General features: G+C 39.6%; 1 pseudogene; it reads right to left on the bottom strand.

The window, feature by feature from the left end:
- Positions 1-12,159: 12,159 nt before the first annotated feature.
- LOC122737142 lies at positions 12,160-13,392 on the bottom strand (annotated as a pseudogene).
- Between the last annotated feature and the right edge of the window lie 10,139 nt (positions 13,393-23,531).

Genomic DNA, 23,531 nt, shown 5'->3' with positions numbered 1-23,531 from the left:
CATAGCTTTTCCTTGCCAAAGTGTTCCATGGGCCACACCAGGTTAGACACCTTACCCATTGTCTGCAGACTTCTCTATTTGTTTTCCTGTGCTGACCTGTGCTGGAAAAATGACTCATGGTGACTTTGTCTTGGATTTCCCCATCAGAATTTTGTCTGGTGCATTTTATAGATGTATTAGAGGAGTTTTAATTCTTTTTTTTTCCCCCAGGGGGAATAGATGTTGGGAGGGAGCTAACTACTCTGCTTCTTTATACTTGGTGATCTCATCAGCTATCATGGATTTAATTCCCATTTCTATGCTGATGATTTTCAAATCTACCTATCCTAACTGCAACTTCTCTACTGACTTCCAATCCCACATCTCTAACTGCCTTTCAGATGTTTCAAACTGATTGTCCAGTAGACATCTTAAAGTCAACATGCTCAAAATTGGACTCATTATCTTTCCTCTAATCTTCCCCACAATTCCCCACTCCCCATCCCCATCCTTATTACTGTAGAGAGCAACACTATTAGTATCTCAGACTCCAAACTTAGGTGTCGTCCGTGACTCCTCACTATCTCTTTCTACCTCCCCCTCCCCAATATCCAGTCTACTGCCAAAGTCGATTCATTTCACCTTTGCAACATCAAATGCCCTTACCCCCAACCTTGCCATGACTCTGGTTCAGATCCTCATTACCTCATGCTCAGTCTATATCAATAGTCTGCTGGTGGGTCTGCCCGCCTTAAATCTTTCCCCACTCCAGTCCATCCCCATTTAGCAGCTCAGGTCTGATCGTCTTGCTCTCCTGCTCAATAAACTCCAGTGCTTCCTATCACCTCCAGAATCAATACAAAATTTTCTTTGTGGTATTCGAAGGCCTTCATAACCCAGCTCCCTCCTACCTTACCAGTCTTCTTGTACCTTACTCCCCCACCACATGCTCTTCAATCCAGTGTCATTGGCCTCAGTTCCATATACAAGACATTCCATATCTGTCAGTTTGGGGCATTTTCTCTGGCTGCACCACCCCCCCCCCCCAACCATGTCTGGAATCCTCTTCCTCCTCATGTCTGCCTCCTGGATCCACTGACTTCCTTCCAAGTCTCAACTAACACCCCATTTTCCTTGGTAAGCCTTTCCCAAACCTTCTTAATTTTAGTGCCTTCTCTCTGAGACTTCACCAGACTGCCAAAGGGGTTTATGACATAAAAAAGGTTAAGAACCCCTGATTTTAACTCACTTTTTATATTATATAATTCACTGAATCCCAGCTAGATGTCCAGTTGGAATGAAAATAAAATTAATTATGGAGGAAAATAAATTAAAGTATTTATTTCAGTTATGGAAGGGAGATGAATTTGCTTTGATTTAATAAATAGAAGGAATTATTATGGAAAAGATAGATGCATTTGATTATCATATTAAAAAACCAGATTATAGATTAGGGGAAAAGTTGTTACCAAAGTCCCAGGGCCCACCAGGGCTCTTAGCTCACAAGAACCAGGTGTAGTTTTAGGGACCTGATCCCCAAAGTTTCATTTTCTCTCTTTGGCTTTGCAGCTACTCCATAGTAAAACTCCAAGGAGGGGCAGCTAGGTAGTGCAGTGGATAAAGCCCCAGCCCTGGATTCAGGAGTACCTGAGTTCAAATGCAGCCTCAGACACTTGACACTTACTAGCTGTGTGACCCTGGGCAAGTCACTCAACCCTCATTGCCCTACAAAACAAAACAAGACAAGACAAAACAAAACAAAAAAATAGAAATTTCTTGAGGCAGCTAGCTGACGCAGTGGATGAAGCACCAGCCCTGGATTCAGGAGGACTTGAGTTCAAATCTGGCCTCAGAAACTTGACACATACTAGCTATATGACCCTGGTCAAGTCACTTAACCCTCATTGTCCTGCAAAACAAAAAACAAAACCTCAAAGGAAATATCTAGAACAATGCTACGGTAAGGTTCATATCTAGGTTTCCCTATATGGGTATGATGATGATAATGTTCAGTTGTTTCAGTCATGACTGAATCTTTGTGATCCCATTTGGGGTTTTCTTGGCAAAGATATCAGAATGGCTTGCCATCTTCTTCTCCAGCTAATTTTACAGATGAGGATTCATAGACCTACATAAAGAAATATAGGTAAAGTCAAGGTAGTGTAAAACACTCAAATAGCCTATTACACTCAATAGACTCCCCGAGAAAGTAAAGATTCTTTGTTGAACTAATGAATGGGTAGTTTCCATTCACCTCAGATCTTCATCATCTGAATAGCCTGTAGCACTGTCATGGAGGGTTGGCCAAGTCCATTTCTCCTTGTTTCTCCTGACATGGTTTTAGTTTTTCCAGCACAAGGATACTCCCATCAGTGATCCCTTTTGCTTTTGAGAAGTAAGCCTTAAAGAATTTTTTTTTTTTTGGTGAGGCAATTGGGGTTAAGTGACTTGCCCAGGGTCACACAGCTAGTAAGTGTCAAGTGTCTGAGGCTGGATTTGAACTCAGTTCCTCCTGACTCCAGGGCTGGTGCTCTATCCACTGTGCCACCTAGCTGCCCCCAAGAAATATTTTTAAGACGCATGCTTTTAAAGAAATACTTTCTCTGGATGGCTAGTGTCTAATGATGAAATCAGCTCCTTGAGGAGCAGCCTCTCCCTACAAAAGTCCACACATTGTGATCTCATTAAGTTGATTGAGGGAACTCATTAAATTGATCAGAAACTCTATTGATCATAACCTTTATAAAACATTTACCATAAATATGATAGATGCAAGCCAATCTAATCCAATCCAACAAATTTTAATTAGATTCCTACTGTGTGCAGTGCATGAAGCTATTTGCTGGGAATACAAAGACAGCCAGAAACAGTCTCTGCTAACAGGAACTTGAATTCTACTGGGGAAGGGAGGATATAACATGTAGACAGATATTTAAATACAGGCACAATTTCTACTTGCCTGGGTTTTTCTGTACATGTTAATTTTCCTGCCGCCTGGAGGTACCAGAAAAAAACAATAACCACAAAGTAGACGGCTAAGCCTTGCCATCTAACCTATTGCTGTACCCAGTTTCTAGGCCTTTCCATCTGCCCTTTAGCTGTTCTTAAATTTTGTCTTCCTGACTTAGTATAAACTCTGAAAGAACAGGTACTGTCTCATTTATTTCTTTGTATCCCCATCACTTAGCATGTTATTTGGCACATAGTAGGTGCTTAATAAATGTTCATTCATTCATTTGAGACTGTATGTAATGGGTAAAGATCCCCGAAATCCTCCAGTTGGAAGGTTCTGGTTAAGATGTGATGTAAAAAACCCTAGAGGAATCCAGCTTTTCCATAAATGTTTGAGCAATGTTCTAAAAGTACTCCAGAAGGAACAATTACATATAAATTAGAAGAGAAACAACATTAAGCTCTTCCAATAAGTCTAGGAAAAGGTCATGCCAGAGGAGGTCAAAGCCACAGATGCTGGGCAGCTCACATTAGAGCTATAGCAGGGACAGGGCCAGAAAAAAATATCCAGTCAGTGCAGTGTCCAGGCAGCTTGAGCTAGAGCCCTATTAACCAAGAAATGGAGTAAGATGTCCTTCAGAAAATGGCACTGTTATGAATGACCTAGAATCAAAGACCCTTCCAAAAGAAAAGACCAATTTAAGATGAGAAATATAGCAAACAACGTGAGAGAATGGGAATTCCATCAACTCAAAAATTGAAGAAGCTAACCATTATGAATGAATTGTTGAAGTCACACAATGATCTTCTAAGCAACTCTTTCAATGGATTCTTTCTGGAACTTCTACAACTTCTTCCTACAGAAAGATTTAAAATAAGCATTGTATTTTGTTGTACCTAAAACACTAAACCAACCCCAAATAACAAACAAAACAAAACAAAACAAAACACCCAGTGTGGTGCCCAAGAAGCACAAGTAATTAGTGGAGAGCTTACTAGAGAGCTGCTACTGAAGCGATCTTCAACATTGGATTGAGACCTATCAGAGACACATCAAGGGATAGAGTCAATTTCCTGTTGGGGATTATTTAAGAGCAGAGACTAGACAGAATTGCTAAAATTTGTTCTGGTCCACCAGAAGATGGAGCCAACAGCCAGAGATTCTGGGGCAGGGCATAGTCTAGGTATCCCATACAGAACAGTGACAGCATCTGGACTACAGAGGGGTCTAAACCAGAGCTGCCAATCCCATCAAAGATATAGAAGGGAAGGGATCTGATGTCTGACCCTAGCATTAAAATCTCAAGATATGAATAGAGAGAATAAAACACCAAAAACAGTGAAGAAATACTATGAGTTAAGAGAAGTCCAGGAGGTAAATCCAGAAGGAGAGAGTAACATTATAAAAGGTATAGGCAGAGACATAAAGAAAAATAAAATCACTTAAGATTCATAGTACTCCCTGAAAACCATGACTAGACAAAACGGGTACCACATTTGAAGAATTTATAACTGAAAACTGCTTAGATCTATTAGAACCAGAAGACAAAGTGAAAATAGAAAGAATTTCCAGTCATTTACTGAAAGAAATCCCAAAGTGAAAACACCCAGAGAGGCAGACCCAAGATGGTACAGTAGTGGGAAGAAGTGTATTTGAATTTTATCCCTTGACTCCTCCACAAGGACCTAGAAAATTCACCAGACTGAGTCCTCACTGGGAAATCCAAGGGAAAAAGTCACAGTGAGTCATTCTTTCAGCCAAGGTTGGCAAAGGGAGACAGAGAAGTCTGTTGACACTGGGGATTCATTCGATCTATCCAGAAAGGGCAGTTCAAAGCATTCTGGGACAGAAAGAGGTTATACATCAGGGCAAGAAGATGTCCCAGATCCAACATGGAGAGGCCTGACATTGTGTAGGATGTAGAAACATGTTAACTGACAGCTCTGTCACTCACTCCCCAGTTCCTGGTTATAGAACTGAGCAGGGCAGACTGAGGAGGGAACCTGGGTCCAGAGGTAACAGTTCAGAGTAAGGTGATTTTTTTGCTCCCTATACTGTGAACTGGACATGGAATAAATTCAAATCAACTAGCAACTATGTGGCTTTGACCCCAAGAGTAGAACAAAGTCTTAGTTCCTGCCTCCAATCCAGTCTGAAGGCTGTAGCAGAATAACCAGGGAAGGAATCCCAGGCTAAAGGAGAGTTTACAGTTTAGTTACTCAACCAGCAGATTGGTTGATGGTTGGCTGAGTCCAGCATCAGTCTCCTGAAACTCCAATCAGGGGCAAGCCCAAAAGTCTATTGCACAGACCAAAACCCAGGACGGGAACTTTTAGGGTTCAGTCAGTAAGTACTTGGTTGATTACTTGAGGCTCCTATGCAAACTTTACTCTGTGAATTTACAAGGCATAAATGTAATGGAGGACTGGTCAATAAGCCCAGTCCTAATGAACCTGCACAGGGTTCATTAGCATGCTCTGTTAATGGAATATTCCATGTGGAAGAGGCAGGGAAGTCTGCTTAAGGGGAAATCATAGTAATATGTAATGAAAGTTTAAAAAAAAAAAAAATTAAGAAAACAAGGGGGGCAGCTAGATGGCGCAGTGGTTAAAGCACCGGCCCTGGATTCAGGAGTACCTGAGTTCAAATCCGGCCTCAGACACTTGACACTTACTAGCTGTGTGACCCTGGGCAAGTCACTTAACCCCCATTGCCTTAAAAAAAAAAATTAAAAAAAATATGTAATGAAAGTACATTGGGGAGACTTTGGAGCATGTGTAGACATTCTGAAACTGGTTCAGTTCTGCTCTAGAATTGTATCAGTAATCCTAACATGTGTCACATCAGAAATTATACCAGCAGCAGACTAATGCACTCTACATGGGCTCCTGGTAACTGGGTTTATTGGCCAGTCCCATATTACAATGATATAACACAATGGTACATTAAAAAACCTGGGGGGCAGCTAGGTAGTGTAGTGGATAGAGCACTGGCCCTGGATTCAGGAGGACCTGAGTTCAAATCTGGCCTCACACTTGACACTTACTAGCTGTGTGACCCTGGGCAAGTCACTTAACCCCAATTGCCTCAAGAAAAAAAAAAGAATTAAAATAAAATAAAAAACCTGGGACACACTCTCCCACCAATGCAGACAACATTCATGGAAGGAAGTGGCCACATCCTTATAAAAACCTAATAATAAGATACATGACTAGAGAAATCCACATGCCTAGGTAATTCACAACTCTGGATGGTAAGCTTTAATGTCCTGCATCTTCTCAGGGAACAACAGTCTGTATCATGTATCACCTGTGGGATGTGACCCCTTCTGGACCTTTTTATTTTGCTGAGTGAAACCTTTTTTTTTTTTTTTCCTGCTACTCTCAGGTGGTTGAAGCAGTGTTGAATTTTTGTTTTTTAGCAAACATTAGCCTGAAGCCTGGGATCTTCAGGGTGTCCCAGGCATGCTCCATTGTCTGGTTGCTGAGATAGATACTTTCAATGAGAAGAAGCAGTTAAGCCTAGCATCTGAAAAGCTTTTCAGGTCTGCTTTCAGAAATTTAATTTCTACCCCTTCTAGAGCCACAGAAGGCAATAAAGGCAAAAGCAGCTTAAGGCGGCTTCTCTTCTCTCCAGATGTGGATGGTGCTTCAAAGCAGGACACTCAGTTATTCCCCAGTCAGCTGCTGAAACAGCAATGGATTCTGCTTTCCCCAATCAGCTTTCAGCATCAGGGTTTTTCTAAATCAGATCATCTCCTTGTATCAAATACACAGCTCATCTGTCTCTAATTATCTGATAGCCGAGAACAGGGGCTAATATCTATTTCCACTGCCCTTCTTTGCTTCTGTCAACTTTTTGGTGCAATTTAGTTTCTTAGCCCAGTTGGATTCTCTATTCTAAATTCTACATTCAGTTGTTGTTGGGGTGTTTTTTTTTGGGGGGGGGCCTGGCAATGAGGGTTAAGTGACTTGCCCAAGGTCACACAGGTAGTGTCAAGTGTCTGAAGCTGGATTTGAATTCAGGTCTTCCTGAATCCAGGGCAGTGCTTTATCCACTGTACCACCTAGCTGCCCCAGGCATTCAGCTTTTAATGTCAGTTTTTACCTTATACTCCCTCCGTTTCTCCACCTTTCCAGTCACAAATCAAGACTTCCTCAGGTGTAGTGACCCACCACTAATGAACAGAACTCTCCATAAACATGCATAATCTCCTGCCTGATCTCTGTGGTGTCCATTTCCTCTTCTTTTTGGGGGTGGGGGGGAGTCAATCAGGGTTAAGTGACTTGTCCAGGGTCACACAGCTAGTAAGTGTCTGAGGTTGGATTTGAATTCAGGTTTTTCTTTACTACAGGGTCAGTGCTCCATCCACTGGACCATCTAGCTGCCCCTTTCTCTTCCTCCTTGCTTGCCTTTGCTTGCCCTCTTCTCCATAAATCTCTTCCCAAGGTCAGGTTCTTTAGCACTCTGGGTAGTTTGTTCCCAGATGAAGTCTGATGAACAGGGCATAAAAAGACAATTGTATGAGAAATATAGAGAAAAGCAGCTTGAAGAGAAACACACACTTGTGAGGGGACCTGAAAGTAAGCAGCCTTTTAGACATAAAATGACTAACTGATAGTAAAGATGACTATAGGGCATTGTTTTCCAGTAGTTAATCCACATATGCTAAATTTATCATATCTTAAAAAGAAAACCAAGCTATACACAATAGAGACTTGCAGTTTCACTTGTACAATCCTCTTTTCAGTTTTACTATGTGCATGTGTGTATGGAAATGCTCATTTCATTTGGTATTTGCTAAGTTCAGAATGAAAATAAAACTTTGTTCTCATTTCTCATTCCAATGATCTCCAAATAGTTTCAGAGAGTTCAGGACTAACTGATCTTTCCTGCTTTTCTGCTTCTGTTTCTACTCAATCATATATGCACAAGTGAGGTCATTATGGGCTTTAGCAATAGCAATGTAGTTAATTACGAATGAATGTAACCCACTTTTAGGAGTTCGGCCAAAAGGCTTGAATACAAAACCAAGGGGGATGTGGTACTCCCTGCAAGTTGGGCAGTCTTCCTTCCAACATTACATACATTCCAAGAGAGTTTCAGACTTGATCTGGGGACAAACTACCTAGATCACTGAAGAGCCTGACCTTGGGAAGAGACTTGTGGATAAGAGATGTAGAAGCCAAACAAAGGAGGTGTGGAGGAAGCAAGCAAAGGGGAGGGAGCAGACATCATGGAGAGCAGGCAGGAGATTACAAGTGTCTATGGGGAGTGCTGAGTCAGAGTTCATTCAGGCTAGAAAGAGGATCCAATGACCTTTATCTATTCCCTTGCCATATTTCTTCCTCCCCCTCTTTTCCCTCCCTCTGTCCCCAATATAGGTTGTCCAGATTCCATCCATCAGTAGTGAAAGGGAGTGGGAATGGAGTATTCTTCCTCTTTCTCCTTTTCCATCTCCTTCCCTCCCCCCTCTCCAACAGATTTAGGCCAACCAGATCCCCAGGAGTAGCTGGGTAGGAACAGCCACCAATTCAGCCCTTACACCTCTAACCTATAATCCAGCAACCTGTTCCCTTTCACTACCTCCTATCTAAATACTAACCCTCACCCTCCATTCTCATCATACATGCACAAGGGAACCAGACTCCCCATTACATTCTAATTCTCAGGTCCCGGCCCGCTTCCAAGGGTGGTGGGCAGGGTTCCTCCAGTCCCCCAGCTTGAAGATCACACAAAATTGCCCTTTGGTAAGATGGCGGAGCACTAGACCTTATGATCTCCTCTGCCATTGCTTTTCTTTTCTTTCGTTTTTTTTTTCTTTTAATTTTTTTTTGCGTGTGTGAGGCAATTGGGGTTAAGTGACTTGCCCAAGGTCACATAGCTAGTAAGTGTTAAATGTCTGAGGCCAGATTTGAACTCAGGTCCTCCTGATTCCAGGGCCAGTGCTCTATCCACTGTGCCACTGAGCTGCCTTGCTTTTCGAAAGTTCTTTGGGTCTCATCATGTGCTTTGTCTCCGCCAATTAAAGAAGGAACTCCTAGAGAATAAGGACTGTCTCCCAGAAGCCTGACACAGTGATTAGAAAAGGAAGGGGAAGGCTTTTATATAGTGTCTACCACGTGCCCAGCACAGTGCTGAGTGCTAGACAAATATTTCATTTGATCCTCACAACTACCCTGAGATATGGTAGGCTCAATCAGCATACCCTTTTACAGCTGGGTAAATGGGGGCAAAAAGAGGTTAAGTGACTTGCCCAAGGTCCATAGTAAGTGTCTGAGGTCAGACTTGAAGTCAAGTCTTCCTAACTCCAGGCACAATACTCTGTTCACTGCACCACCTATCTGCTGGTACATAATGTGTTTAATTATTATTATTTTTTTGTGTGTGTGTGTGAGGCAATTGGGGTTAAGTGACTTGCCCAGGGTCACACAGCTAGTAAGTGTCAAGTATTTGAGTCCAGATTAGAACTCAGGTCCTCCTGAATCCAGGCTGGATTTGCCTCACAAAAAAAGCTACACAATGTGTTTAATAAATGCTTTTTAAAAACTGCTTTTTGTTGCTTTCAATACATTCATTGATTTATTCTTCCCAGAGAGGGTTCAGTGTATGATGGCTAACTGACTCATTTTACTCTCCCTACCAAACTCCCAACCCCTTCACCTCTGGGATTAGGAGTCTTTTGCCTTTTTTTTAAAAACCCTTTATTTCTTTAAATAAAAATTTTATTTAAAATTCTTTTATGGGGCAACTAGGTGATGCAGTGGATAAAGCACCGGCCCTGGATTCAGGAGGACGTGAGTTCAAATCCAGCCTCAGACACATGACACTTACTAGCTGTGTGACCCTGGGCAAGTCACTTAACCCTCATTGCCCCCATTAAAAATAAATAAATAAAAAGTCATATTTTTTTAAAAAAAGTTCTTTCATTACAAGGATTGTCCCCCCACATATAACATGGGAGTGTGGTCAATGGGAGGCAAAAAAGACATATCTCCACCCCCCCCCTTCTCCACAGGATCCTTTATTTCCTGCCAGGAAGAGAAGAAGAGGTTGGGGACAGAAGCTTGCCCATTCTGCTCTTCTTAGAAAGGGGTTATTGGGTTTGAGTTATAGCTATCTACTCCCTTAAATATTTTTAATCAAGGGGATGTAGTTTTCAAGCTAAATCTAACTTCTGATTACTGTTTCTTTAATGAAGGGAAGGAAGAACCCTAAATTTTATACCCAAGGCTTAATCCCTTTCTCACACCACATACCAGTTCCACAATGGATACACATAGCAGGTAGCCACGAAACTCATTTACCCAAGTCTAATAGCAAACTGGGAATAGAGACTTGATGGAGAGTGCCACCTCCTCTCATGTCCTCCTAGAGTCTTTTCCTTCAGCAACCTCTCCTGGGGTTGACATCTTCTATTTTCTCTCTCAAAGTGGAAGCCAGAAGAGACTGCAGAACCCAAAGAGATCTGAGGAGACTCTCAAAGAGAGTGAAAGTGTCTTTTTTCCAGCTCTACCCCTCACAGAGACAAAAGGCATTGATCTCCAGCAAAAAGAAGAGACTCCCAAACCGATGGGCCTTGGATTACAGTTTTTTAACTCAATTTTATTTTATTTTCGGGTTATCATTCTGTTCCTTCCATCTTTCCTCCTGCACCAGCCTTCCTTCACCCCATACCCAAGAAAAATGAGAAAAATAAAATTGTTACAAACGTACAGTTAAGCAAAACATACCCACATTGACCATGTCTATAAAAAGATATACCTCAACCTGCACTCTGAATCCATCACCTCTTTATCTAGAAGTGGGCAGCATGCTTCATTATGAGACCTCCAGAATCAGCGCTGGTCATTACAGCAGAGTTCCTAAAGCTTTAAAACTTTTTTGACTTTATAATACTGTTGTCTTCCTATAAATTGTTCTACTGGTTCTGTTCACTTCACTCCGTGTCAGTTCCTGCAAGTCTTCCCTGGTTTCTCTGAATCCATCCTTTCTTACAGAGCAATAATATTCACAATTACCCACTATACTTACTACAGGGGGAGGGGATGACCAGGTTGACCAGAACAAGATGCAATTTCCTTGTGCCCTCTTAGAAGAGGGTGGAAGGAAAGGGTTATGGGGTGGGAGATACAGAATGTATCTGTCTGTCTAGTCACATTCATATACCAAAACTTGTTTAGCCATTTCTCAATTAAATGGACATTGCCTCAGTTTCTAGTCATCTGCTACCACAAAAAGAGCCGTTATAATATTTTTGTACATAGAGGTTCTTTTTCTCTTTCTTTGATCTCTTTGAAGTATAACCCCAGTAGCTGTCAAAAGATATGCACAATTTAATAGCTATTTGGGCCCAGTTCCAAATAGTTTCTCAAAATGACAACCATTTTACAGTTCCAACAACAGTGTATTAATATACCTGCTTTCAAAAAATATATATACCTGCTTTCCCACAGCCACTTCCGCATTTGCCATTTTCCTTTTCTATCATGCTAGTCAATCTGATAGGTGTAAGGTGATATATCAGAGATGTCTTAATTTTTGTTTAGTTGTTTTTCAGTTGAATCTCACTCTTTATGACCCAATTTAGGATTTTCTTGGCAGAGATACTGGAGAGGTTTGCTATTTCCTTTTCCAGCTCATTTTACAGATGAGGAACTGAGACAAACAGTTAAGTGACTTGCCCAGGGTCACACAGCTAATAAATATCGGAGGCTGGATTTGAACTAGGGTCTCCCTGACTCCAGGCTTGGTGCTCTATCCACTGCACCACCTAACTGCCTATGTTTTAATTTCTATTTCTCTAAATATTACTGACAGAGCATTTTTTCATATTGTTATTGATAGTTTGGATTTCTCCCTCTGAAAACTGCTTGTTCATATCCATTGACCACTTATCATTTAGGGAGTGCCTCTTATTCTTTTTTTTTTTCCCCTGTGAGCACAAAAACATCATGTTAATTTGTGCCTTCTGACTTACATCTAATAGGGAGGCTTAGAAGAGGGGAGAGATTTCTAGATTTCCCTTTGCACTGTTACTTCCTGTTACTGCTACTTTATACTTATTACTTATACAATTACCCACTATACTTACTACAGGGGGAGGGGATGACCAGGTTGACCAGAACAAGATGCAATTTCCTTATGCCCTCTTAGAAGAGGGTGGAAGGAAAGGGTTATGGGGTGGGAGATACAGAATGTATCTGTCTGTCTAGTCCATTTAGTTTTTAGTCCTCTCCTGTTTCATTGAGGAAATATGTACAGATGAGTACCTCTGTAACTCCATAAAGATTATAGTTAGCAGAGAGGTGTCAGTCTTCAAAGTAGTCCTTCTCCTGGCCAACCATCCTGGACATGAGGATGCTGGTGTTCAGTTAGTGATGCCAGCAGAAACCTTAATGTTAGATGTATTGTGGGAACCTGTTAGGCAATGGGCATTGTAAAAATCCCCTTTGGGTCCACAAGGTGGCATGTGGGACTGGGATTGCTTACTTAGTCTCTCAATGGCTTCATCAATGTACTTTAGATCATTCTTATTTGTCATGGCCTTAGTACTGAAATTAGGGTGGCAAACAGTTCTATTCCACTTTTCAAGAATGGGCTTGGGATCAAACATTATAATTGTTCCAAAATATTCACACACCCAATGAAGGATGAAATGAGCAATGTAGAGATGATCTGCCATTTTAATCCCTTCACAGGGTTCTATCTGAAACTCCCACTGAACTGGTATTACTTTAGCATTTGTACTCCCCATTTTGATTCCAGCATATAGGCAAGCATATTAATGAACATCTTCTTTATCCCATTCATAGACTTTATCTGCTCCTAAACCATAATAACAAAGGCCTTGGGGCCCATGGAAGCCATTGAAAGTCCAACCAAAAGGTTGTCCATCTGTTCCCATGAAAGTATATTTCTGTTCCATGTCAAATCAGGGTTTCTTGTTGGTTACCATATCCATTATCTGTTCATAGGTACACCTCAAGTTGGTCTCTGCAGGCTTGGAGTTGTACTTGAAAACCTCATAGAAGGAGCAGCTAGGTGGCACAGTAGTTAGAGCACTGGCCCTGGGTTCAGGAGAACCTGAGTTCAAATCTGGCCTCAGACTCTTGATACTAGCTGTGTGACCCTGGGCAAGTCACTTAACCCTCAATGCCCCCCCCCAAAAAAAACCTCATAGAAAACCAATTTATTTGTTTCAGAAGGTCTCTCAGAATAGAGTAGCAAAGATAAGGTACATGTCATTCTAAGAACTTTCAGCTTGAAAAGTTCTGGAGCCATAAAAATTCTAATCTAGTATTCTTAGGGTCATAATCTAGGGTCTGGGTTTTATACCACAGTCCTTCACTTATGCCTTTAATCCAGATACATATAACCAGGACTTTGTTACTTTGAGACTGGTTCAAATGCAATTGCTTGATATTTTTGTTCATATGAGAAGTAGCTGAAGTAGCCATGTTGGAAGTTGTTCTTGGCCTGGGAAGCATATAGGAACCACTTGCCAAAGTGGAGAGTGTGGGATGATTGTGCAGATGGCTGATTGACTGGCCTAATGATTGTCATAGTAATTGTGGCTGAGGCTGTGGCCCCTGCTTCCATTCTCCATTTGAATTTGTTCCCTATATTTCTTTCTTTCTTTTTTTTTTTGGTGAGGCAATTGGGGTTAAGTGACTTGCCCAGGGTCACACAGCTACTAAGTGTTAAGTGTCTGAGGCCGGATTTGAACTCAGGTACTCCTGAATCCAGGGCCGGTGCTCTATCCACTGCTCCACCTAGCTGCCCATTCCCTATATTTCTTATAAATATGACTTTGATCAAAGAAATTTACGGCAAATATTCTCCTTGCCCTCTCCACCCCCATTTTCTTGGTTTACATCTAATTTTAGCTGAATTAGTTTTGTTTGGGAATAAATTAAAAAATTTTAAATAATCAAAACTGTCCATTTTATGTCCTTTGAACCTTTCTATCTCTTGTTTGCTCATGACTTTTCCCCTATCTATAGATCTAACAGGTAATTTCTTCCTTAATCCTCTATATCATCCTTTATATACTTCATGTACTCATTTGGAGCTTGTCTTGCTATATGGTGTGAGATGTTGGTTTATAACTAATTTCTGACAGACTGATTTCCAATTTTCTAATGGTTTTTGTCAAATAGTGAGTTCTTGCTCCAATAACTGGGATCTTTGGCTTTATCAAATAGGAGGCTATTGTGTTCATTTGCTTCTGTGTATTATATATCTAATCTGTTCCACTGATCAACAGATCTATTTCTTACCCAGTACCAAATTGTTTTGATGATTATGGCTTTGCAGTATAGTTTGAGATCTAGTTCTACTAGGATATGTTTTCCCCCACTTTTTTTCATTATTTACCTGGAGATTCTAGACCTTTTTTTCTCAAGATGAATTTTATTTTTATTTTTACTATCTCTATAAAGTAATCTTTTTGGAGTTTATTTGGTATGATACTGAATAAGTCAATTAATTGAATAATTCAATTTATTGTATTGGCTTAACCTACTCATGAACAATTAATATTTCTATAACTATTTAGATCTGTCATTATTTGTATAAAGAGCATTTTGTAGTTTTTGTTTGTTTGTTTGTTTGTTTGTTTTTAGTGAGGCAATTGGGGTTAAGTGACTTGCCCAGGGTCACACAGCTAGTAAGTGTTAAGTGTCTGAGGTCGGATTTGAACTCAGGTACTCCTGACTCCAGGACCGGTGCTCTATCCACTGAGCCATCTAGCTGCCCCCTGTTTATTTGTTTTTTTAGTGAGGCAATTGGGGTTAAGTGACTTGCCCAGGGTCACACAGCTAGTAAGTGTTAAGTGTCTGAGGCCGGATTTGAACTCAAGTACTCCTGACTTTGGGGCCAGTGTTCTATCCACTGCACCACCTAGCTGCCCCCTGTAGTTGTATTAATATACAACTCTGTGTATCTTAACAAGAAGACTCCCAAGTATTTTATGCCTTCTGTAGTAATTTTTTAAATAAAAGTATTTTATTATTTTCCAGTGACATGTAAGGATAGTTTTCAATATTTGTTTTCATAGGATTTTTAGTTCCAAAATTTTCTCCCACCCTCATTTCCCTCCCTTCTCCCCAAGACAGAAAGCAATCTGATATAGGTTACATATGTACAATCACATTAAACATATTTCTGCATTAGTCATATTGTGAAAGAAGAATCAGAGCACAAGGGAAAAAACTCAAAAAAGAAGGAAAAAAAGATAGCCCAAAAGTAGAAACAGTATGGTTCAATCTGCATTCATAATCCACAGTTCTTTTTTCTGGATTTCTATAGTAATTTTAAATGGAACTTTTCTTTCTACCAGATTTTGTTGGTAATATGCAGAAATGCTAAAGACTTAATGTGGGTTCATTTTATATCTTACAACTTTGCTGAAGTTATTAATTATTTCAATTAATTTATTAGTTGTCTCTCTGGGGTTCTCTAAGTATATCATCCTGTCATCTACCCAAAAAAAAAATTTGTTTCCTCTTTACCTATGCTTTTTCTCTCAGTTTTTTCTTGTGTTATCACTATAGTTACAATTTCTTTTTTTTATAGTTACAATTTCTAGAATTTTATCATATAGTAATGGGGATATTGAATATCCTTGTTTTACCCCTGATCTTATTGTAAAGACCTCTAGTTTACTGCTATGTTGGATAATGCTGGGTCTTGGTTTTAGATATAGTACTTTTTTTGGGGGGGGGGATCAGAGCAATGAAGGTTAAGTGACTTGCCCAGGGTCACACAGCTAGTAAGTGTCAAGTGTCTGAGAATGGATTTGAATTCAGGCCCTCCTGAATCCAGGGCCAGTGCTCTATCCACTGCACCACGTAGCTGCCACCTAGATATAGTACTTTTTATCTAGCAGGTAACCCCCTAGACAGCTATCTTGTGGAGTTTTGGCAGACAAACATATTCCTTAGGACAGAGCACTTGTAGGTAGGGCATGATTTCCTATATGGAGAGAAGAAGAGGAAAGGAGAAGAGAGAAGAGGAGAAGAGAGGAGAGGAAGAGAGGAAAGGGAGAAAGGAGTTGTGTTGCCCAAGTGGAGCTGACCAGTTGGGTCCCCAGTGGGACTGCTGTTACTCACAGAATCACCCCGATGATATGGTCTTCTTTGAGAACAAAAGACAAACAACAACAACTAGTACTACTTATCATATTAAAGAAAAATCCATTTATTCCTATACTTTATGTGTTTTTAAGAGCAATAGATGTTGTATCTTGTCAAAAGCTTTTTTCTGGGGGTAGGGCAGAGTCAAGATGGAGAAGAGAAGGTAGTAAGTTGCCTGAGTTCTCCCCTGGTTCTGCTCACTTCACTATATATCAGTTCATACAAATCTTTCTAGGCCTTTCTGAAATCATCCTGCTTGTTATTTCTTATAGCACAATATCCCATCAACATCATGTACTATAGCTTGTTTAGCCATTCCCCAATTGATAGACAGTCCTTTGAAATGCAAAATGGATAATATTTATTACATTAAATTAAAAAAGGTTTGCACAAACAACATCAATGCAAACAAGATTAGAAGGAAAGCAGAAAGCTGGGAAGCAATCTTTATAAACTGTTTCTGACAAAAGCCTCATTTCTAAAATATATAAAGATCTGAATGAAATATATAAGAATACATGACATTTCCCAATTGAGAAATGATCAAAGGATATGAACAGGAAGTTTTCAGATGACGAAATTAAAGCTTTCTATAGTCATATGAAAAAAATGTTCTCAATCACTACTGAGTAGAGAAATGCAAATTAAAATGACTCTGAGGTCCCACCTCATACTTATCCAATTGGCTAATATGACAAAAAAGGAAAATTATAAATGTTGGAGGAGATATGGGAAAATTTGAAACACTAATGCATTGTTAGTGGAATTGTGAACTCATCCAACCACTCTGGAGAGCAATTTGGAACCATGCCCCAAAGGTTATAAAATTGTGCATACCCTTTGACCCAGCAATACCACTACTAGGTCTATATCCCAAAGAGATCATAAAAAAGGGGAAAAGACCCACATGTACAAAAATATTTATAGATGCTCTTTTTGTGTTGTCAAAGAATTGGAAATTGAGGGGATGCCCATCAATTGGAGAATGGCTAAACAAGTTGTGGTATATGAATGTAATGGAATACTATTGTGCTGTAAGAAATGATAAGCAGGGAGATTGCAGAAAAACCTGGAAAGAGTTACATGAATTGATGCTGAATGAAATGAGCAGAACCAAGAGAACATTGTACACAGTATCAACAACATTGTATGATGATCAACTGTGACAGACTTAGCTCTTTTCAGAAATACAATGATCCTAGACAATGCCAAAAGACTTAAGGTGGAAAATGCTCTCCACATTAAGAAAAAGAACTATGGAGTCTGAATGCAGATTGAAGCATCCTATTTTTACTTTTGTTGTTGCTTTTGTTGTTGTTGTTTCTTTTTTTTTCTTGTGTGTTTTTTCTTTTTGTTTTTATTCTTCTCTTACAACGTGACTAATGTAGAAATATGTTTAGCATGATTGTAATGTATAACCTATACTAGATTGCTTGCTGGTTTTAGGAGGGGGGAGGGAAGGGAAGCTAGGAGAAAAATCTGGAGCTCAAAATCTTACAAAAGTGAATGTTGGGGGCAGCTAGGTGGCACAGTGGATAGAGCACTGACCCTGGATTCAGGAGGACCTGAGTTCAAATCTGACCTTAGACACGTAACACTTACTAGCTGGATGACCCTGGGCAAGTCACTTAACCCCAATTGCCCCGCAAAAAAAAAAAAAAGGGAAAGAAAGGGAAAAAAAAGTGAATATTGAAAACTATCTTTACACACAATTGGGGAAAAAAATAAAGGTCTGGTAAAGAAAAAAAGTCATCCTGGTCATACCATATAATCTTTGTGATATGTTGCTAGAGTTTCCTTTCTGAAATTGTATTTAAAATGTTTTACATTAATATTTATTAGGGATATTATTCTATAGTTTTCCTTTACTATTTGGACTCTCACTGGTTTAAGTAGCAACACCATATTTGTATCATAGAAGGAATTTGGTAGAATACTCCCCCCAATAAACAGCTTTTGTCGTATCAGAATTAATTATTCTTTAAATATTGGATAGAATTTGCTGGGGCTATTTCCTTTGGGAGCTCACTTATGGCTTATTCAATTTCTTTTTCTGAGTTGGATTTATTTAATTCCTCTATTTTTTTTTTTTTAGTGAGGCAATTGGGGTTAAGTGACTTGCCCAGGGTCACACAGCTAGTAAGTGTTAAGTGTCTGAGGCTGGATTTGAACTCAGGTGCTCCTGACTCCAGGGCTGGTGCTCTATCCACTGTGCCACCTAGCTGCCCCTAATTCCTCTATTTCTTATTCTGCTAATCTGAGCTTTTCATATTTTTTAAAAATATTCATCCATTTTATTTAGATTGTCAACTTTATTGGCATATGATTGGGCAAAATAACTTCTAATAATTTATTATTTCTTATTTATTGGTTGTGAATTCATTTAAAAATTTTTGATGCTGGCAACTTGATTTTCTTCTTTTTAAAGTTATCTATGTTTTATTGTATTTTTATTTATTTTGTCAAATATTTCCCAATTACATTTTTGCTTGTTTGTTTGATTTTGCGGGGCAATGAAGGTTAAGTGACTTGCCCAGGGTGACACAGCTAGTAAGTGTCAAGATTCTGAGGCTGGATTTGAACTCAGGTGCTCCTGAATCCAGGGCCAGTGCTTTATCTACTGTGCCACTTAGCTGCCCCTATTAATAATATTGTTACATAACAATATACATTTCATTAATTTTTTTTATTTTCAGAATTGCTTGCTGTTTTTCAGTTATTTCAGTCATGTCTGACTCTGTGACCCCATTTGGGGTTTTCTTTGGAAAGAAAACTATTTCCTTCTCCAGCTCATTTTTACAAGTGAGGAAACTAAGGCAAACAGGGTTAAGTGACTTGCCCAGGGTCACACAGCTAATAAGTATCTGAGATCAGATTTGAACTCAGGTCTTCTTGACTTCAGGCCTCATGCTGTATCCATTGTGCCACCCAGATGATCACATCAGGATTTCAATTTTGTGTTTAATTGGAGGTTTTTAATTTGTTGGTTTTCTAGGTGTTTTTTTAAAAATTGCACAGTCAATTTTTTGCTTTGCTCTTTCTCTTGATGAAAATGTTTAGAGATCTACATTTTCCTTTAAGGACTGCTTTGGTTGTTGGTGTGTTATCTATTGTTATCATTGTCTTTAGTGGAATTATCAATTATTCCTGTGATTTTTCCTGTAAACATGCAAGGTGTCCATGACCTCAACAATTATCTATGGAGTAATTTTCCACCAGTTTACTTACTTGTGTGTCCCACGAATACCAAGTTTTCTCTGCAAAATTCTGCCTCCTTGTCGAAAGGCTTGACCATGAACTCACGTTATCATACTGTTATTTGTTTCTGTAAGCACTGTTCTGAGCTGAAATTGTAGTAAAGTGGTAAGTTTCAGCTTTTCTCTCATATGAGAGATGTATTGATTGTGTGCCTATAATCTTTCCCTCCCCAGAAACGAAAAAATATAAGCCAATACATAAACATAGCTCTGGCCCAAACATCAGTAGGTAGGGGATAAAGCGAGGGGCACCATTCCTCAGGGAGTCCTAGGTATGTTCTAAGAAAGCCACATGTTGGGGCAGCTAGGTGGCTTAGTGGATAAAGCACTGGCCCTGGATTCAGGAGGAACTGAATTCAAATCCAGCCTCAGACACCTGACACTTACTAGCTGTGTGACCCTGGGCAAGGGTTAAGTGACTTGCTCAGGGTCACATAGCTAGTAAGTGTCAAAATGGGCCACCTAGTTGCCCCTTCCTTCCATATCTCGCCAAAGGGCAAGTTCTCCATCTCTACTGTACCAAGTTGAGGATTGGGGTGTTTTGGGTGTTGTTGTTGTTGTTGTGTTTTGGGGGTTTGTTTGTTTGTTTTGGTGAGGCAATTGGGGTTAAGTGACTTGCCCAGGGTCACATGGCTGGTAAATGTTAAATATCTGAGGCCAGATTTGAACACAGGTCCTCCTGAATCCAGGGCTGGTGCTCTATCCACTGTACCACCTAGCTGCCCCTGTTTTTTTTTTTTAACTGCTAGCTCCTCTGCATGTTAACTTCTTCAAAGAAAGGGAAAAAGCCCCTTGAGGAACTTGAAGAGAATATGGAACTACATCTTCTTTCTCCAAGCTGGAAGATAGAAGATTAGAATTTCTCTTTTCCCAAGTTCTTTCCAAATTGTCCCTTTATGCAGGAATGGAGCATTGAGTAATCAAACTTCACCAATGAAGAGAAACTTACACAAATGGACTTTGAGCTGTGGCTTATAAATATATTAATACAGAGCAGCTAGGTGGTGCAGTGGATAAAGCACCGGCCCTGGATTCAGGAATACCTGAGTTCAAATCTGGCCTCAGACACTTGACACTTACTAGCTGTGTGACCCTGGGCATGTCACTTAACCCCCATTGCCCCGCAAAACAAAACAAACAAAAATAAATATATTAATAAAATTAATTTTGTTTGACTTGAGCCTTGAACTGAGAAAGATATTTCTGCTTATCTGCCTGCCTGCCTGCCGTCCTTCCTTCCTTCCTTCCTTCCTTCTTCCCTCCCTTCTTGCTTTCTTCTTTCTTCCTTCCTCTATTTCTCTCCTCCTATTTGCCTTCTTGGAACTATACACTCCTGATCAGCTACTTTTAACTCCTACAAGAACACATGCTCCCAATTTAATATATTAAAGGAACTGGTTTCTTAAGAGAACAAATAGCAAGTAGACACCTTTTTACTACTCATTTTGTATAAGACCGAATAAAAGAAAGTAAATTAAAGTGAAAATGAGCATGCTTCAGTCTATGTTCAATCAATATCAGTTCTTTCTTTGGAGATGAATAGTATATTTCATCATTAGTCCTTTGAGACTGCTGAGAATAGTTACCATTCAAAGTTATTCATTGAATAATATTACTGTTACTGTGTACAATGTTCTCCTGATTCTGTTCAATTCACTATACATCAGTTCATGTAAATCTTTCCAGGTTTTTCTGAAATCATCCTGCTTGTTATTTCTTATAGCACAATAATATTACATTACAATCATATACCACAGCTTGTTTGGCCATTTCCAAATTTATGGGCATCCCTTTGATTTCCAATTCTTAGCCACCATAAAAAGAGTGTCAAGTGTCTGAGGCCAGATTTGAACTCAGGTCCTCCTGACTCCAGGGCCAGTGCTCTATCCACTGTGCCACCTAGCTGTCCTTGTTGATACTCTTAATATGTGGTCTTCATCCAGTGACTACTCTGTGATATAGTGGTGGACTTAAACTATCTCCATGTTGATATAAAAGAAACTGGAACATGTAAAGTAATTGTAATTAAATGCAAAGATGGCTAACAAGAATCCCCAGAGAGGCGAATAAAGGATGAATCATTTATAAGACAATTGGTCATCTTGGCTTACAGTGCTAATGATGAAATGGACTACCATGAAGATGATGGCAGCTTCTGTGTTAACGTTTGTTATAGAAGATAAAAAAGTAGAGAAATTCAATGAGGACCTTTATAGTATCCCCCAAATTAAGTCATCATACAATTTGATTCTTAGCGACTGATGAAAAAGTGGTTATGAAGGAAGATTAAAAAAATATGGTGGAAAATAAGAGGCAATGTGAAATTCTGGCCTTGCGATTGGGAAGACCTGGATTCAAGTCCTATCGAAGACACAAAGTAAATAGGGGACATGCAATGTGCAAGTCATTTAATCTCTTAGTGTCACACACCCCAGTATATCCTGAATACGTTCTTCAAAAAGAGTCAGAAGGCACTGGATGTGGCAAGCATTAAACATCACAAAATTATTTATATCTTAACAGATAAGAAATGAAAGACTGAGGGGTAAAGTGGAAAAAATAGTAGGTTTAGAATCAGAAATCCTAAGTTTGAATTTTGACTTCACTATTTACTACCCATATGACGCATAACCTCTTTGAACCTTTTCCTCACCTGCAAAAGGAGGGTGTTGGATTAAATTATCTGTAAATTCCTTTCCAGCACTAGACCTATGTGGCAGGTGCAATGCCCACTAGAGCCCCTGGCATGTATGCTGGGCTAGTTTTCAGCAAAAGGGTAGGGAAGCTATCTCCAAGATTTGATTGGTTGGAGGAACAAGAACCATAATCATTGGTGTAATTTCCTCATCACTCAGACTTGACAATATGGGGGGTTTTGTTTGTTTTGGGGGGGCAATGACTTGCCCAGGGTCACACAGTTAGTAAGTTTGACAATATGTTTTAAGTGAATGAATGAGGGCACCACTATCACTTTCTCTGCATTGGGAAATTACCACTCTGCCCTCAGAACATTTTGTATACCAAGAGTCTGATATATTGCCTGAATCAACCTTCCAATCACAATCTGTATATGAAATAAAAGTTTTTCTTTTTTTTCCAGATAAGAAGAAAACAAAAATAGATTTTTGTTTTTTGGTGGGAGCAATGAGGGTTAAGTGGCTTGCCCAGGGTCACACAGCTAGTAAGTGTCAAATGTCTGAGGTCAGATTTGAACTCAAGTCCTCCTGAATCCAGGGCTGGTGCTTTATCCACTGAGCCACCTAGCTGCCCCCAAATAGAAATTCTAATAGTTTCTTTGTGCACCCCAATTTGAAGACCACTCAGAATTTATCACAGAATTTCAAGGTGAAAAGTGAACTTCACTTCTCATACTTGAAAAATAATCTCTACAATTTACCAAAAAAGTGGTTATCTAATCTTTGTTTAAAGATCTCCAGTGAAGTCAAACCAAAGATAGCCCATTTCACTTTTTAACAGCTCTGATTCAAGCCTAAATTTGTCTCTTCACAACTTTTTCCACCCTGTCCACATGGTAGTTACCATGTGTTTCCCCACCCTTTTCTAGCCTAAGCATCCCAAGCTACTTGAACATATCATTATGTCATGAACTCTACTACTTGAACATTATGTAATGAACTCTACTACTACTCAAGATACTTGAACATATCATTATGTCATGAACTCGAATCCCTTCATCTTCTTGGTTACAATTAGCTGCCATCTAGATGCTCTCCAGAGCATTAATATTCTTCCCAAAATGTGGTGCCAAGAACTGATATAATATTCTTTTTAAAATTAATTTTATTTTTCCAATTGCATGTAAAAACAATTTTTAGCATTCTTTAAAAAATTTTTGAGTTCCAAATTCTCTCCCTCCTTCTCTTTCCTCTCCCCTCCCTGAGATGGTAAGCAATTTTATGTAGGTTATACATTTGTAAATCATGCAAAACAGATTACCACATTAGTCATGTAAAAGAAGACACAGACCAAAACAAAACCAAAACAAAACCCAACCAACTCATGTATAAAATAAGTGAGGGGCAGCTAGGTGGCACAGTGGATAGAGCACCGGCCTTGGATTCAGGAGGACCTGAGTTCAAATCCAGCCTCAGACACTTAACACTTACTAGCTGTGTGACCCTGGGCAAGTCACTTAACCCCAATTGCCTCAACAAAAAACAAAAAACAAAACCCCAAGGAAAC

The sequence above is a fragment of the Dromiciops gliroides genome, chromosome 1 (assembly GCF_019393635.1).
Source record: "Dromiciops gliroides isolate mDroGli1 chromosome 1, mDroGli1.pri, whole genome shotgun sequence".
In the NCBI taxonomy this organism is placed as follows: Eukaryota; Metazoa; Chordata; class Mammalia; order Microbiotheria; family Microbiotheriidae; genus Dromiciops; species Dromiciops gliroides.
This window is presented reverse-complemented; position numbering and strand designations above follow the sequence as displayed.